This window comes from Nycticebus coucang, unplaced genomic scaffold (genome assembly GCF_027406575.1).
Source record: "Nycticebus coucang isolate mNycCou1 unplaced genomic scaffold, mNycCou1.pri scaffold_44, whole genome shotgun sequence".
Taxonomy (NCBI): domain Eukaryota; kingdom Metazoa; phylum Chordata; class Mammalia; order Primates; family Lorisidae; genus Nycticebus; species Nycticebus coucang.
This window is the reverse complement of record NW_026515578.1, coordinates 105,699-122,943: the sequence shown is the minus strand read 5'-3', so window position 1 is coordinate 122,943 and position 17,245 is coordinate 105,699. Positions and strand designations below refer to the sequence as shown.

General features: G+C 45.7%; 1 pseudogene; it reads right to left on the bottom strand.

The window, feature by feature from the left end:
- Positions 1–4,025: 4,025 nt before the first annotated feature.
- On the bottom strand, positions 4,026–5,186 carry LOC128579327 (methionine aminopeptidase 1-like; annotated as a pseudogene).
- Between the last annotated feature and the right edge of the window lie 12,059 nt (positions 5,187–17,245).

Genomic DNA, 17,245 nt, shown 5'->3' with positions numbered 1-17,245 from the left:
TTTTGATTTCCATTTTCCTGATGATTAGTGATGCTGAAAGGTTTTTTTATGTACTTGGTGGCCATTTGTACGTCATCTTCTGGGAAATGTCTGTTTAGGACCTTTGCCCACTTTTTACTGGTATTATTTGGGGTTTTGCTGTTGAGTTGTTTGAGTTCCTTGTATATTCTGGATATAAGTCCTTTGTTGGATGAATGGGCCCAAGTCTTCATAGCTCCATAATACACCACACACGCACATACACACACATCTAACAGACAGAGTACAGTGTGTGGCAGGCACACACTGCAAGGACACAAGTATACGTTATTCCTCATCTTGCTATTTCTATTCAATATTATTTCTTTAAAGTGTATCCGTGTCAACATGCATTAAATCTACTTATTTGTGTAAACCACTGCAAATTCACTCATCTCTCTTTTTTTTTTTTTTTTTGAGACAGACTCCTACTTTAACACCCTGGGTAGAATGTCATGGCATCATAGCTCACAGCAATCTCAAACTCTCAGGGTCAAGTAATTCTCTTGCCTGAGCCTCTCTAGTAGCTGGAACTACCGTTTCCCCCCACAATGCCTGGATATTTTTAGAGATGGGGTCTCACTTTTTGTGCTCAGGCTGGTCTCAAACTCCTGAGCCCAAGCAATCCACTCACCTCAGCCTTCCAGAGTGCTAGGGTTACAGGTGTGAGCCACCAGGCCCAGCCACACTTATCCATTTTCCTTCTGATAGGCACTTTTAGTGGTTTCCAAGTTTAAAAATGGAATTTTTATACAGTGATCATGTGTCCAGCCACACTGCTGAATTCTATTAATTCTAATACGTTTTCTTGGATTTTCTATGTAAATAAACACATCATTTGCAAATAACGACAATTTTTTCTATTCCTTTCCCGGCTTTCTACCTCTTTCTTTTTCTTACCTACATTGATTGTTTCAATTGTCTGAGGACTGAACATCCTTGTTTTCCTTTCAATAATACTTCTAGTATTTTACTACTATCTATTATGCTTGTGATAGTCTGTTTTAAATAATAGCTTTATTGAAATATAAATCACCCATTTAAAGTGTATAACTTAATGTTGTTGTTTTTTTTTCTGGTCAGGCCAGGTTTGAACCCACCACTGGTGGTATATTGGGCCGGCGCCCTACCTCTTGAGCCACAGGCACCGCCCCTTAATGGTTTCTTAGTAAATCCTCAAATATGTGCCACCATTATCACACTCAATCTCAGAACATTTTCACCCCCTCAAAAAAGAAACCCATTCCCACCGGCTCTCATCCACCCTAGCTCTGGGTTTTTGTAGATACTCTTCATCAAATTAAAGAACAGTTCTATTAATTTTTAATATGCTATTTTTACCATAAATAAAAGTTGACTTTTACCAATTTGTCACCTTACTACATCTAATGACATGATTATTTTTCTCCTTTAACCTGTAGAAATAAGGAATTCCTTAGAAATAAGGAATTACTTCAACAATTCTTATATTACTGGGATGAACACAGTTTAGGTATGTAGTTCTGTATGTATGTATACAGATAGTACCAACAATGTGTACACATATTTTAAGAAAAATACTGTATTAAAATTGTAATACTCAAGTCACGTTTGACTTCTGCAATTTTGAGCGGTACTCAAATGTGAATTGTATTCATCTTTTGTTATTCACATATATTATTATTTTAATAGTTTTTTCCTTTCTTAGAATGTGCATCCATTTTTTGGTACCTTCTTTATACTCATACCCATACATACATACTACATACAGTTGGATTTGATTTTTAAATATTTTATTTTGGATTATTTGTATTTATTTTGTATTACCTATTTTTTCATTAAGCTGATATTTAAAATACCTGCTGTGTCAGCCAGCATTCAGGTGCTTAAGATGGTCAGTGGACAAAACAGACAAAGACTCTGCCTCACAGAGCTCATGTTCTGGTCTGCGTTTGACTTGCTTTATGTTGCCCTTGCATGGCTTTGGTGTCAAGGTTCTACTAGAATCATGAAATAATTTCTTCCATTCCCTAAAATTGTTTGAGTAAAATAGTAATCTGTTCATTAAAGGTTTGGTAACAGTTACTTTACAACTGACTACGCTCAGGGCAGGAGGCAAAAAGACAGCCAGAAAGACAGTGTGGACTATTGATTCAGTTTCTTCAAAGCAGTGGTTCTCAACCTTCCTAATGCTGCGACCTTTTAATACAGTTCTTCATGTCATTGTGATCCCCAACCATAAAATTATTTTCATTGCTACTTCATAACTGTAATTTTGCTACTGTTATGAATTGTAATGTAAATATCTGATATGCAGGATGGTCTTAGGCGAACCCTGTGAAAGGGTTGTTCGACCCCCAAAGGGGTCGTGACCCACGGGTTGAGAGCCACTGCTTTAAAGGCTATAAGATGTCTAGGGTTTTTATTCTTCTTGAGCTAATTTAATATATTTTCCTATAAAATGTATTTTTTTAGGATAATCATTCAAACTTTTTAATCTCCCTTTACACATTATATTAACATTCATATTGCAAGGCATTCCATTCACAAATATTACAGTTTGATAAAAACTTCACACACATACTCCCAAAAGTCTATACCAGATTCAGTAACTTTACTAAATCATGAAAATAATAAAAGTAATGAAAACATTATTATAATTACTTTAAAGCAATATGGTCTGAGGCACTCTGGGAAAGATGGTCTCTTATAAGTTTAATGTCAGTGGTATCAAATTATATTACAAGAAAGTCATCAGATTTAAGTAATCAAGTACACTCTAATAACAATGACTTTATGATCTGATATGTTTTCATAGGATACACTCCTATTTGGACAATGGTTGAAAGGAACACAGATATTGGGCAGCTGAGGTCATTTCTACATGTAATGAGGCTCCCAACTGCATAAAGATGAGGTGTGTTTTCAGCACACCAAGGGACAGCTGCATCTCTGCTGCAAAGTTACAGTACAAAGAAGTTCCTTTCTCATCACTGTCAGGTCTACTACAGGTTAGAATCTGACAGCCCACTTGACACACTGTGCTCAAAGCTGGAGACCCTGTAGAACTTGCTCCCTAGCATCCTCCACAGAGTGACCTCACCCTTCTCTGAGTACCTCCAAGGTATGTCCTTGAAATAAGATAGAGAAGGAAAGAGGGTCTTTCCCCCTCCCATTTCTGACCAAGCAGAGGTCTGAAATAGCAATGCATTACAAAATTCTCATGTCCTACAACAGCCAGCCACCACATGGAGCATAGCTGTGTTTTTTTCTTTTTTTATGCTTTTGCCAAAAACTAGACTTTAAAAAGCCTAATAACCTTTTCCAAAGTGAATTTTATCACATTCATTCACTGACACACACGAACGCACACTGGAGAAAGTCTCATTGAGTGAGTCTTACCTACTCACAATTAACAAGTGTAAATAATCAGCTTGGGGTAGGGGAGAAGCCAATTCCCAACCAGGAATTAAATCACTACAAACTAGGGGTCCATGTATGACAGCACATAACCCTGTCAGAGCAGAACCAAACACAAACCCCAGGTCACATCATGTTTGGTTGATTATGTACATGAAATTTAAAACATAAACATATATATTTCCATACAGATAATTTTAAAAATCTGGTGCAACACATATTGCTAAAGGTTCAAGGATTCTCATCTCCATCAATCACCTGAAAAGCAGCTGGCTCTTGACAGCCAGTTCATAGGCAGTGATAAAAGCAACTAGAAGCAGATTTAAGTAAAAGTGCTCAAAGGGCCAATGAGAAAAGCGGTGCACAGAAAGAGATGGGGAGGTGGGGAGGAGGGTAGGCATTGAAGAGTTGAGCAATGTGTCCTTTATTCTTCTCAGCTTTTTCAGACCCAAGACAAGTTCTTGAGGACACACATCAAATGCTGTAGTCCTTTCTTATCTATAGTCAAAACAAAACAAGTGATAAAAAAGATTCCACTTCTCTGCACTCTCAACAAAATGCATAGTACAGGAAGAAGATATCATTGAGATGTGCCATCTTGTGAGAAATTAAAATTGGGACATGAAGTGAAGCCGCACGTTATTAAGTCGCTGGGTTAGGATTTCACAGCCAGTGTCCATGACCAACAGGGTGTGCTCAAACTGAGCAGACCGCTTTCCATCCCTTGTCACTGCAGTCCAACCATCTGGCCAGGTTTCACCCTGCCATCCACCTTCACAAATCATTGGCTCAATTGTAAACACATGGCCTGACTTCATCACTCCAACTGCTTTGTTTTTGGCATAGTGGGGTACATTGGGGGCTGTATGAAAAAGTTTGTGGATTCCATGCCCACAATAGCTTTGAACAACTGATAACCCATTTGCTTGGGCATACTTCTGAATAATGTTTCCCAATTCTCTGTATCAAACACCAGGTTTGACTGCATCAATGGCTTGCTTACATCAGGCACTCATACGTAGTCTGAACGAGTTTCCATGCTCAACCACGTCTCCAACAAAAAATGTCTCATTCAGGTCTCCATGATAACCATTGCGATAAAGAGTAATGTCCACATTAACAATATCACCTTCTTGCAAGGGCCGTCTGTCTGGAATTCCATGGCAGATGACTTCATTTACTGAGGTACAACAAGATTTTGGGAAATCATAATAATTCAGGGGAGAAGGATTGCAATTTCTTGCAATGCATGCTAAATGTACAGCATGATCTATTTCTTCAGTAGTTACACCTGGTTTAATCATCCCAGCAGCAATATCCAAAACTTCTCTAGTGAGCTTACATACAAGTCTCATCCCTTCTATATCTTCAGATGAGAGTAATTTAATTTGTGAAGTACCTTTATGAGCCTGTTCAGATTCAGACATTCCTAAGGGATGATCAGCATAATCTGGTCTTTGTATATAACTTGGCACTGGCCTTGTTGGCATCAGTGGATAATGTGGTCTGAGTTTACCAATATACCGATAACCTGCCCATGGGTCAGTGTTAATATCACCTTCTACAGTCCAGGAAGATACTTCTCGCTTTGCCTTTTCATCTTTTGCTTTCTTATGTAGTATCTTGTGAGTAGCCCAACTTCCTTTAAAACATTCCTGCGAGAAGAAGTACGAGCCCTAGATGCCCAGCTTGATGCAGGTGGGACACTGGAGCTTGGCCTCACTGCTGCAGCTGTCTGTTTCGCACATCCGCATCTCCACAGCCGCCATGCTGCCTGCCTGCTGGAGGAGCGCCTCACTGAGCTATAAAATGTATTTTTTAACAAAGTTCGCAAATGCATTGGCAGAAAGTTGACAAAGTATTCTGACGATGGAATTTTGAACAATATCTTCTTTTTCTATAGTTATGACTTTCTTTGGGATTATTTTTATGTATTTTTTTTCTTGGTCACCCTTGCTATAAAATTATCTACTTCATTCGTCTTCGTAAGAATATGATTTTTATGGTTTTGTTATCTTGGTGTTTTAGTTATCTGTGTCATAAATGTCTGCTTTACCTTCATTATTTTCTAATTTCAATGTTTCTTTGGTTTGTTATCCTTTTTTCTAGTTTCTTTAAATGAGTACTTGTTTTGTTTTTTCTTCTATTTTTGATAATTACATTTAAGATTATAAATTTTCTTCTAAATACTGTTTCAGGTTCATCCTATACTTTTTGGTTTGAGACAGAGTCTCACTTTATCATCCTCGGTAGAGTGGCATCATCGTAGATCACAACAACCGCAGACTCTGGCTCAAGCAATCCTTCTGCCTCAGCCTCCCAAGTAGCTGGGACTACAGACACCTGCCATGACACCCGGCTATTTTTTTTTTGTTGTTGTTGTTGCAGTTGTCATTGTTCTTTAGCAGCACCAGGTCAGGTTCGAACTCACCAGCCTCGGTGCATGTGGCCAGCTCCGTAACCACTATACTACGAGCGCCAAGCCCGGTTTTTCTATTTTTAGTAGAGACAGGGTCTCACTCTTTCTCAAGCTGGTCTCAAACTTCTAGCTCAAGCGATCTGCTGGCCTCGGCCTCCCAGAGAGGTGGGATTACAGGTGTGAGCCACCGTGCCCGGCCCATCCTGTTGTTTCAATATTATTTAGTTCTAAATATTTTGTATTGGCCATTACAATTACCCCACTGACCTACCCAATATTCCCATAAATATCGAAGATTTTAAATGACTTCACTGACTGTGTCTATTTAAATTATACCATGGATACACTGTGCAGGATAGCAATTATTTAATATTTGTAGAAATTTCCTGGATGAACTAACAAATGGTCAAGTTCTGTGACTGCTCCAGGTGTCCTTAATAACGACTCCTCTGCTTGCTATTGGTTTCAGGTTGATAAGTACCAGCAGGCTCACACTCACTGTGTTGCTGCATTTACACCCTCTCAGTTTATCCTCCAGTTCTATAGATATGTTATAAATTTCTTACAAATGGTAAAGTGCTTCTTTCTCCTTTTAAGTCTGTCAGATTTTATTCAATATATTTTAAGACTATGTTGTTCATTCATGCAAATTCATGCCTGCACTACATTCTTGATAGAATCTTCCTTTTACCATTACATAATAAGCCTCTTTATTCTTCCTAATCTTTTTTTAACCTTAACTCCTATTTTGGATGATATTAATACACAAGCTTTCTTTTGGTTAATGTTTACTTAGTTTATTTTCTTGTATTCCTTATTTATTTATTTATTTATTTTTTGTAGAGACAGAGTTTCACTTTATTGCCCTCGGTAGAGTGCCGTGGCGTCACACAGCTCACAGCAACCTCCAACTCCTGGGCTTAGGCAATTCTCCTGCCTCAGCCTCCCGAGTAGCTGGAACTACAGGCACCCACCACAACGCCTGGCTCCTTATTTATTTTTTTGAGACAAGGTCTCAACCTGTTACCCTGGCTATAGTGCAGTGGAATCATCGCAGCTCACTGCAACCTCAAACTCCTGGCCTCAAGTAATCCTTCACCTAAGCCTCCCAAAGTACTAGGATTACAAGAATGAGCCACAACACCTGCCCCCACCCCACCATTTTTTTTTTTTTGAGACAGAGCCTCAAGCTGTTGCCCTGGGTAAAGTGTAGTGGTATCATAGCTCACAGTAACTTCCAACTCCTGGGCTCAAGCAATTCTCCTGCCTCAGCCTACCCAGAGCTGGGACTATAGGCGCCCATCACAATGCCCAGCTATTTTTTGGTTGTAGTTGTCATTGTTGTTTAGCAGGCCCATGCTGGATTAGAACCCACCAGCTCTGGTTTATGCTCCAGACACCTGGAGCAGCTACAAGTGCCAAGCCATGACACCCTCTATTTTTAATTGTGTAATATTTTAAACACTTAGAAAAGTACAATGAATAATTTAAGAAACATTTGTATACTCACTATCCAGCTTAAAAAATAAAACATCAAAATATTGCTGAATTTCCTTACTTAAAACTTCCCAATCCCATTCCTCTCATTCTCCCCATCTCCCAACACCTGCCCTGTGTAAACAGTGTCCTGAATTTCATGTTTATCACTCCCAGGCAAGTTTTTAGACTATTACTGAATATACACCATAAACACATAATATTGTTTTGCATGGTTCTCATCCTTATTTTAACAGTAACATATGCTATGCATTATTCTGAAACTTGCATTGTTTTGTCCAACATTATTTATGAAATGTGTCCATGCTGGTCCACACAGCTCTGGGCCGGTCACTAGCCTTGTGAGATGCATCCACACTGGTCCATGCAGCTCTCGGCCAGTCATTAGCCTTGTGCGATGCATCCACCTTGGTCCACACAGCTCTGGGCTGGTCATTGCCCTTGTGAGATGTGTCCATGCAGCTCTCGGCCAGTCATTGCCCTTGTGAGATGCATCCACGCTTTTCCACGCAGCTCTGGGCCAGTCATTGCCCTTGTGAGACCTGTCCACACTGGTCCACGCAGCTCTAGGCAGGTCATTACTCCTGTGAGATGCGTCCACGCTGGTACACACAGCTCTGGGCCAGTCATTAGCCTTGTGCGATGCATCCACCCTAGTCCACACAGCTCTAGGCTGGTCATTGCCCTTGTGAGATGTGTCCATGCTGGTCCATGAAGCTCTGGGCTGGTCATTACTCTTGTGAGATGCAACCATGCTGGTCTACATAGCTCTGGGGCAGTCATTGCCCTTGGGACATGTGTCCACGCCGGTCCATGCAGCTCTAGGCGGGTCATTACTCTTGTGAAATGCATCCACACTGGTCCACACAGCTCTGGGCCAGGCATCAGCCTTGTGCGATGCATCCACCCTGGTCCATGCAGCTCTGGGCTGGTTATTGTCCTTGTAAGATGTGTCCATGCTGGTCCACGCAGCTATGGGCCAGTCATTGCCCCTTGTGAGATGCATCCATGCTGGTCCACGCAGCTCTGGGCTGGTCATTACTCTTGTGAGATGTGTCCACGCTTTTCCACACAGCTCTGGGCCAGTCGTTGCCCTTGTGAGATGCATCCATGCTTTTCCACAAAGCTCTTGGCCAAGTCATTCCCCATGTGAGTTGCATCCACGCTTTTCCACACAGCTCTGGGCCAGTCATTGCCCTTGTGAGATGCATCCATGCTTTTCCACACAGCTCTGGGCCAGACATCGCCCTTGTGAGATGCATCCATGCTTTTCCACGCAGCTCTGTGCCAGTCATGGCCCTTGTAAGATGTGTCCACACTAGTCCACACAGCTCTGAGCTAGTTATAACTCTGTGCTGCCCAAAGATGACATGCCTCTCATCCATCCCCAATGACGAACAGTCAGATGCTTTCCAGACCTTTGTTACTACAGATAATGCTGCTGCTATGGTCTTCACAAGTTTCTTTGTGCACCTGGGCAAGAAACTTTGGCAGGGGTCCTCAAACTGCTGCCCATGGGCCACATGAGGCAGTGTGATTGTATTTGTTCCTGTTTCGTTTTTTTACTTCAAAATAAGATATGTGCAGTGTGCATAGGAATTTCTTCATAGTTTTTTTTTTTTTTTTTTTTTGTAGAGACAGAGTCTCACTTTACTGCCCTCAGTAGAGTGCTGTGGCATCACATGGCTCACAGTAACCTCCAGCTTTTGGGCTTACGTGATTCTCTTGTCTCAGCCTCCCGAGCAGCTGGGACTACAGGCGCCCACCACAACGCCCGGCTGTTGCAGTTTGGCCGGGGCTGGGTTCGAACCCTCCACCCTCCGTATATGGGGCCGGTGCCCTACTCACCGAGCCACAGGCGCCGCCCAGTTTTGTTTTTTTTTATGTAGTCCAGCCCTCCAACAGTCTGAGGGACAGTGAATTGGCCCCCTGTTTAAAAAGTTTGAGGACCCCTGTATCTAGAGCATAGAACAGGAACTGCCTATGTACAGATTCCAGTGGATTGGATATTATGAAATTACTTTCCAGACTGTTTGTACGAACCCACCAACAGCATAACAGAATCGTCATTTCTCCACATCTTCTGTAAAATTTGACATTTTTAAACCCTTAAATGTGGCTAAGCTGACCAGTGGAAAGGCTATCTCATTGTGGGTTAATTTGCGCTTTCTTGACTACAAGAAAGGCGAGCACAGTTCTGTGGGTTTCCACTCCACCTCCTCTCCCTGGAGTTGCTGGTTTGCACCCTTTGCCTTTTCCTACTACATTGTCTTTTTGTCTTAATTTGTGAATTTTTTTGATACATTCTGGAAATTGACCATGTGTTGCTAATTCACTAACACTGGAAATGTCTTCTCTATTTTTTTAAACCTTTTTATGGTGTCTTTTGATGGACAGAAATTATTTTAGTATCATATTTGTTACTAAATTATTATTATAATCATTATTTCCTTTATGACCTGTGTTTTTGTTTTCTTTAAAAAGAGCTTTTCTGCTCTGAATTAGTAACAGAGTACTTCTAAAAATTTACGTTTCTCTTCATGCTCAGTCTTAATCCAGCTAGAATTGATTGTCGTATCTGGCACAAGGTAAGAAGCCAACTTCATGCGTTTCTATACGGATAAACACACTGTCCCACACCATCTGCAAGGATAGCACTTTGGGTTTTCAGCATATATAAAGATTTCATCTGTAAATAATGACATTCTTTCCTCTTTGCTAATTTTGAGAATTTTTATTTTATTTTTTCTTATTCTACTGCACAAAAGACCATTGATACTAGCATAATCTGCTAAGAGTTTTTATTTGGAAGAAGTGTTATTTTTTATCATATAATTTTTTTTTTTTTAGAAAAAAGTTATTGTGGACATTTAAGACACACACAAAGTCCAGCGTACAGGGAACCCTACATGTCCATCACCCAGTTTCAGCAGTTAACAAACTGTCACTCTTGCTTCATCCCTCAACTCAGTAACGTTGTTCACTGACCTTTTGCTTTTTCTGTCATCCAGAGTGTTTTCTACCTTAATCTGTGAATATGATAAATTAAATTAGTGGATAATTAAGTTACCTAAGTTAACTTGAGCAGGGATGATTTCCTCTGGATGTTTTTGCCTCTATATTTGTGACAGGGATCTATATTCTTCTTTTCTGGTATTATCCTTACTTGTTTTTAACATATCAATGATATTCTAGCCTCATAAAATAAGTGGGACTCTAAAAAAATTAAATGGGGTGCTTCCTTTTTATATTTTCTGGAGTGCTTTAAATAAAATTGGAATAACTTCTTAAACATTTAATAGAATTCATCTATAAAACAATCTGAAATTAGTAGCTTAGGTAGAAGACTTTTAAATTATTCAATTTCTGAAATGGTTCAGGTTCCCTATTTCTTTTTTAGTTAATTTAACGTATTTCTTTCTTCTAAGTCATCTACCTTACCAATTATATGAACATTTGTAGTGTTTCCAGCAATAATCTGGAGCAGGGGTCCTCAAACTTTTTAAACAGGGGGCCAGTTCACTGTCCCTCAGACCATTGGAGTGCCGGACTATAGTTTTAAAAAAAAGACTACAAACAAATTCCTATGCACACCGCACATATCTTATTTTGAAGTAAAAAAACAAAACGGAAACAAATACAATCACACTGCCACATGTGGCCCACGGGTCGTAGTTTGAGGACCCCTGATCTGGGGTCATGCTTCACAATTGATGGCTTACTGGGTTCAGAGTTCCAGGCTAACAGTGGCTACACCTGGCATTTCAAGGTGATTTCTCATGACCTCCGGCATTGCTTGCTCACAAGAAGTCATTTTTTTGTAGGTAATCTGTTCGTTGAAGGTAGCTTTTAAGATCATCTGTTTATCATAATGTATCTGGGTCTAGAACAGCAGTTCTCAACCTGTGGGTCACAACCCCTTTTTAACAATGAAAATACATTGCGGTATCAGGAAGGTTAAGAACCACTGGTCTAGAGTTAATTCTGTTTGCCTTAAATGACCTTCTGAGAGATTACACCAGGGCTTGCCCTGAAAGGCGCCCACCCCTGCCCTGTGCCCTGGGCTGTCTCCTGCTTCCTCCTAGCACCCAGCCTGCAGCTGGCTTAGCTCTAACTCCCCTACTCAGATCACATCCAGTGTCCACTCCGCCTTTTGTTTCTTAATTTAAATAGCTCTATTTTTCATTTCTAGGTTCTCTAGTTAGTTCTTTTTTAAATTAACCTATTCTGTGTTCTTAACTGCCTTTTTTTCTCAAGTGTGTATGTTATACGGGTTCTCCTTTTACCCCTTGGAGAATCTGAAGCATATTCAGTTTAAAGCTATATTTGCTGTTATTTCCTTCTCTCTGGGCATGGTCTCAACTTCTGATGGGGGATGTTGTTGGTCCCCTCTGTGGTGTCAGTTCCTACCCTGCTGTTGTCTGCAGGTTCCCAGCTGCAGAGTTTAAGTTGCTCCTCCCCACACTCCTCACCCCTACTCCAAACCAGCAGAAGCAGGGCGCATCCCAGCAGCCCACCCTGCCTGCTCCACAGTCGTCCTGTCTCCTCAGCCTCCTTACAAGGGTGAGCACCTTCCCCAGGGCTCAAGAAGGCTGAGTCACTCACAGGCCGGGCACACACCGGCCCGCCTGCCTCTTCCCATGCCACACGCATCCCAGTGCCTGGGTCTCTGCCACCTCTCACCGTGGTACATTTCTGCTCCGTTTCTAATCCACAGAGACTGTTTTTTGCTTGGCTAGGTCCTTTCACTTTCTACGTATTTATTATCTTGTTGCTGTTTTCAAAGAATCGTCTGATTAGAAGAACCTTCCTTTCTCCTACCACTGGCCTCTCCTCACCGTGCTCAGGTCCCTTCTTGCAGCAAACACAAGTAGGGCTCTGACCACCACCCTGTTACCTCCCTGCTTAGGACACCTGTGGCAGCTCCTGCTAGGCACAGTCTCTGGGTTGGACACCTTGGCCCCCAGCCTGGAGCCCCGCCCACCCATCCGTACCAGACTCACTCCTACCATGCTGCCTTGTCTGGACATGCACTTTCCCATCTCTCCTGCCTGGCACTTGGCCTGGGCCCTTCCCATCACTGAGCAGACCATGCTCTCAGGAAAGGCTACGGCCATACACGCTGGAGGCTCTGGCTTGGAGACCACGGTCCCCAGAGGCCAACATAGATGCTGTCACGCACTAAGTGCTCAGAAACATCTGGGAGACCAAATTTCGGAAGTTGCTGGCCTGTGAGCAAGTCCAGGCTTCCAATGCTTCAGTTGGGGAAGAAGGTCAGAGGACGGGGAAGGGCAGCGAGGAAGGATGGACATGAGGGGCTAAGAGGGCTGTCACACAAAAGTCTGCTGGACCATGACTCAGAGCTAAGGCCACAGGGCCCAACCCTAGGGCACATGGTAGGGACTGCAGGTGAAAATCCCTAGGCCAAAGCTGCTCTGGCAGCCAATCACCCAGCTCAGTCTGAACCATTTTCTGGGAAGACTCCCACCCTTCTCTCATACGTGTTATGGGTACCAGCTTTGGCCAGGATTGGGGCCAGCAGCCCCAGAGACTGGGCACCAAGCTAAGCCTCCAGCCTGGAGCATGCAAGGCCTGCTGGGAGTATTTGTGGACAAGAGCACAGCCTGCCTTGTCAAGTAGGTTTCATGAAACAGAAAGGCATGCAATAGTCCTATCAGTGAGGCCAACACTGGGAGTATTTGTGGGGCCACAGTCCGAAAGTCCTCATAAGGGAACCCTCCAAGAGAGCAGAGGTTATTTGGACCATCGAAGCTTAGTCATACAGGAAATTGGCCCTTTTCCCCAGGAGCTGTGGTGGGCACGTTTCCAGACACAAAAGAGAACTGGGGATGTCCTAGGGCCTGAGACATTGGGAGTGTTTCACAGGGGTCAAGAGGAAAATTAGTCTCTTAAAGCCCAGGTGAGTCCCCAGGGAATTACACTTGCCCCATAGGACAACACCACAGTGCAGGCACTCTCACCATGAGGGCCAGGTCTTGGGGACTGGAGACCCACACACTGAGACCTGCCCACACTCGTCTTCTGCTTGTGGAAGGTTCTGTCTGGGCATTATGGGGAGCAGAGGAAGACTACAGAGTGAGGGCTGAGCATGGTAGGAGTGCACGGGGCCATACCTGGAAGACAGTGAGGATGGCTGCAGGGAACGTGTCAATGTTGGTTGTTGGAGTCTCATCTTGAAAGTTGAACCTGAGAAAAACAAACAGTGTTAGGAAGCACGGCCCATCAGGAGCTAGGAGCAGTGGTGGCGACGTGCTCATCCCAGGCACCAGGGCTGTTCTCCAGGAGAGGCAGGCAGGTGGAAGAGGCCTGGGCAGCACTGTCTGCTCTGAGCACTGCCTCCCCGGGGGGACCCCAAGAGTGTTGCTCCCCTCCTGCACCCACTTACTGTCCCCCAAATAGCTGCATCCCCAGCAGAGCGAAGACCACGATGAACAGGAAGAGTAAGAAGAGGAGGCTGACCATGGACTTCATGGAGTTGAGCAGGGACACCACCAAGTTGCACAGCGATCTCCAGTACCTGCGACAGGCTGTGTCTGAGTCCTATGCTGTGCCCAGCTCAGCCTCCTGGCCCACACATAGCTGGGCTTTTGGCATTACACCCATGGCTTCTGCAAACTGCAAACCTGAGGGCCCCACACCTAGATAGACAGTGAAGGCTCCCTCTGGGGTCTCAGACCCGCTACTCCAACTTCACTGCTAGGGCCCCCAGGGCTGGCAGAGTAAACATGTCCAGTGCTGGACTCACCTTCATTCTCCCAATGCCCTCCACTGTCATGCAGTTTAGAGGGTGATCGCACCACTCATCAGGCGGCCAAGGCCAAGTACAGTCCCAGACACCCACCCTGCCCTCCTCTCCTCACTGCCAACACCAGCCAGCTGCCAAGTGCCCAGGCCAGCTCATGAGAACCGCAGTAGGACAAGATGAGAGTTGGCATGGTCTCTCAGCGAAGTCTTTTGCAAGCCCTGGGATCAGCATCAATGCCCAGCCTCCAGCCTCTCACAGAGAACAGGCCCGGCCGCCTGGACCCAGCTTCTCTGACAGCCTCAGCTCCTCCCTGACATCCTTGCTCTCATCCAGCGCCACCAAGGCTGCTGAGGGTCTGGATGCTGACAGCAGCTGAGGGACTGTGCCTGTCAATGGCTGTGGTCAGTCTCTAGTACTGCCCACACGTGCTCACGGGGCATGGCTGCCCTCCAGGTGCCCTGTGTTGCCCCTGCTCCCCAGGGAGACCCACCTCTGCATGTGCCACCCAATCACTCTGGAATGGAAAGCCTACAGGACAGACACCATTGCCCCCTGTGCTCACACTGTCTTTGAGCACCACTGGGCCCACCCCAGACAGCCAGCCCTCCCCTATGGATTCTCTTAGAAGGCACCTGAGGGTTAAGGGAAGATGGCCTGGAAAAGTCTGGGACTGGCAAGGGTCTAGGCCTACCTGCCCCAGGATAAGGGTCAGTCACCCCTCCTGTGAGAAACAGAGCCCAAGATGCCAGGCCCCAAGGCTGGGTGGAGGCAGGCCTACGTTCACTCCCTGGAGGTCCCATCAGCAGCACATGGCAGGGAAGGAGGCCTGGACACATGGCCCAAAAGACTCTGTAGGAGTCTGCAGACACAGCTAGATGGGGTCTCTGTGTTACACCTTCACACCCTCAGATGGGCCTGTGCTTGGGTTTTTAATGGACAGGAAAATACCACCAGGATTTTGGTCTAGCCCAGGAGGCCACTGTCTCAGGCTCCACACAACTGTGCCAACTGCTGGAACTCTGCTGTGGTCTGGCTGTGTGGGGTGCAGGCCCCAGAAATGCAGGGCGTAGTGACCCCATAGCAGCATGGGGCCCTGCTGTGGCATCTGGCTGTGGCCAAAATGCTGAGTCCACAGCAGCCCTTGCTTCTGATGAGACTCTTCCCACCAGCGCTGTGGAAGCCCCAGCCCCTCCCTGGCAGCATCACATCCTGCCCTGGGCCACAGACTCGAGGGCACATGCAGAGGTGCGTCTCCCTAGGGAGCAGGGGCGACCCTGGGCACCTGGAGGGCAGCCATGCCCTGTGAGAACTTGTGGGCAGACCTAGAAACTGGCCACAGCCACTGGCAAGCACAGTCCCTCAGCTGCTATCAGCATCCAGACCCTCAGCAGCATTGGTGGCCCTGGATGAGAGGGTCCTGGTAGAAAGGCTGTGAGGGGAGGAGCTGAGGCTGCCAGAGAAGCTGGGTCCAGGCGGCTGGGCCTGTTCTCTGTGAGAGGCTGGAACCTGGGCGTTGGTGCAGAACAGATGAAGCAGGATACGAATGAAGACATGGTCTTGTCACTGTCTCGTCACTGGGCTGGGGTGTGCCAGGTTGGCTCAACAGGAAAGACCATGTTGGGTCAGAGGTTATGGCGAAAACTCCCTGCCCTCCCCAGGGGTGGGCTGCAGGGAAGGACACAAGCACAATGACAAGGACACTGGCTCTACTGACTGCAAAGCAAAGTCACTTTTGAGGGCTGGGAGGAAGGGTCTGGCTGCATCAGGAGGGCACAGGATACAGACTGCCGGGGGTAAGCAGGCTGACAAGGGCTGAGAAAAGAGCAGGTAGCACAGAGACCCATCCAGGAGGCCCCAAGGGTGCAAGGTGCCCAATGGGGACTGCTCTACAACCAGCCTTTGTCTGGAAACCAGTGGAAGCCCCCAAAAGTGCTCTAGGTACCATGAACCCCTAAAAACACACCACAGGGGGCCAGCCTCATGGCAGGAGCACAGACATACTTGGTGACTTCGAAGATCTGCAGCAGGCGCAGCACCCGCAGCACACTGATGCCGAAGGAGGCTCCTGGCTTGATGGCCGCCCAGACCACCTCGAAGATGCTGCCCACAATCACCTACAACAGCATGGGGTCACCTCAGGGCCTCCAGGGCCTGCACACTCACTCGCACGCTCACTCACACACTCAGCTACACACTCGGCCACACACTCACCTGCACATTCACACACTTGTCTGCACACTCAGCTACACATTTGGCTATACTCAGCCACACAATCATCTGCACACTCACCTGTACACTTGACCACACATTTGCACACTCGCTATACACTCAGCCACACTCACCTACACACTCGGCCACTCACTTGTACACTCATTCACTCAGCACTCAGATGCATACTTGGCTGTACACTCACTCACACACTCACCTGCACACTCGACCACTCAGCCACACACCCAGCTGCACACTCGGCCACACACTCACCTGCACACTTGGCTGCAAACTCAGCTGCACTCAGTTGCATATTCCCCTGCACACTCGCCTGAACACAGCCATACACTTACCTGCACACTCCCCCACACCAGGCCAGAGGAGGCGCAGCCTCATGCTCAGCCTGCCTCCAGGAGGCCCCAGCCCCAGGACCTACCCTCCCACTCCTCCCAGACCCACCAGAGAGACAGACATGGACCAAGGCCACCTGTGGTTTCCTGGCAGCTCTCAGCTCCACCCAGCCTGATGCTGCCTCTGTGCCTCATCACAGCTCTGTAGCCAGCAAATCACTCCAGACAGGCCCATCAGGCCATTCCTCATAGACTGGCAGTCTGTTTCCCCAAGACTTCTAAAATATTCAGTTTCATAAACTACATCGTGAGTTCTTCCTTGTCCCAGTGACCAGGAACCACATGTGCCCCTGGAGCTGGTCACGATAAGCCTGACATCTGGGTGGTGGACAGGGCACCTCAGGGACTAGTAGTGCTGGGGTCTGTGAGCAGGGGGAAGCCTCCCCCATTGGCCATGAATGGACTGGGAGAAGGGCTGTCCTATCATGCCTACTGCAAAGGACTCGGGGCAGATCAGTGGGCTGGAACACAGCAGACCCTCATCACTTTCCTTTTGTATGGGCAACACAAGGGGCTCAAACAGGTCAC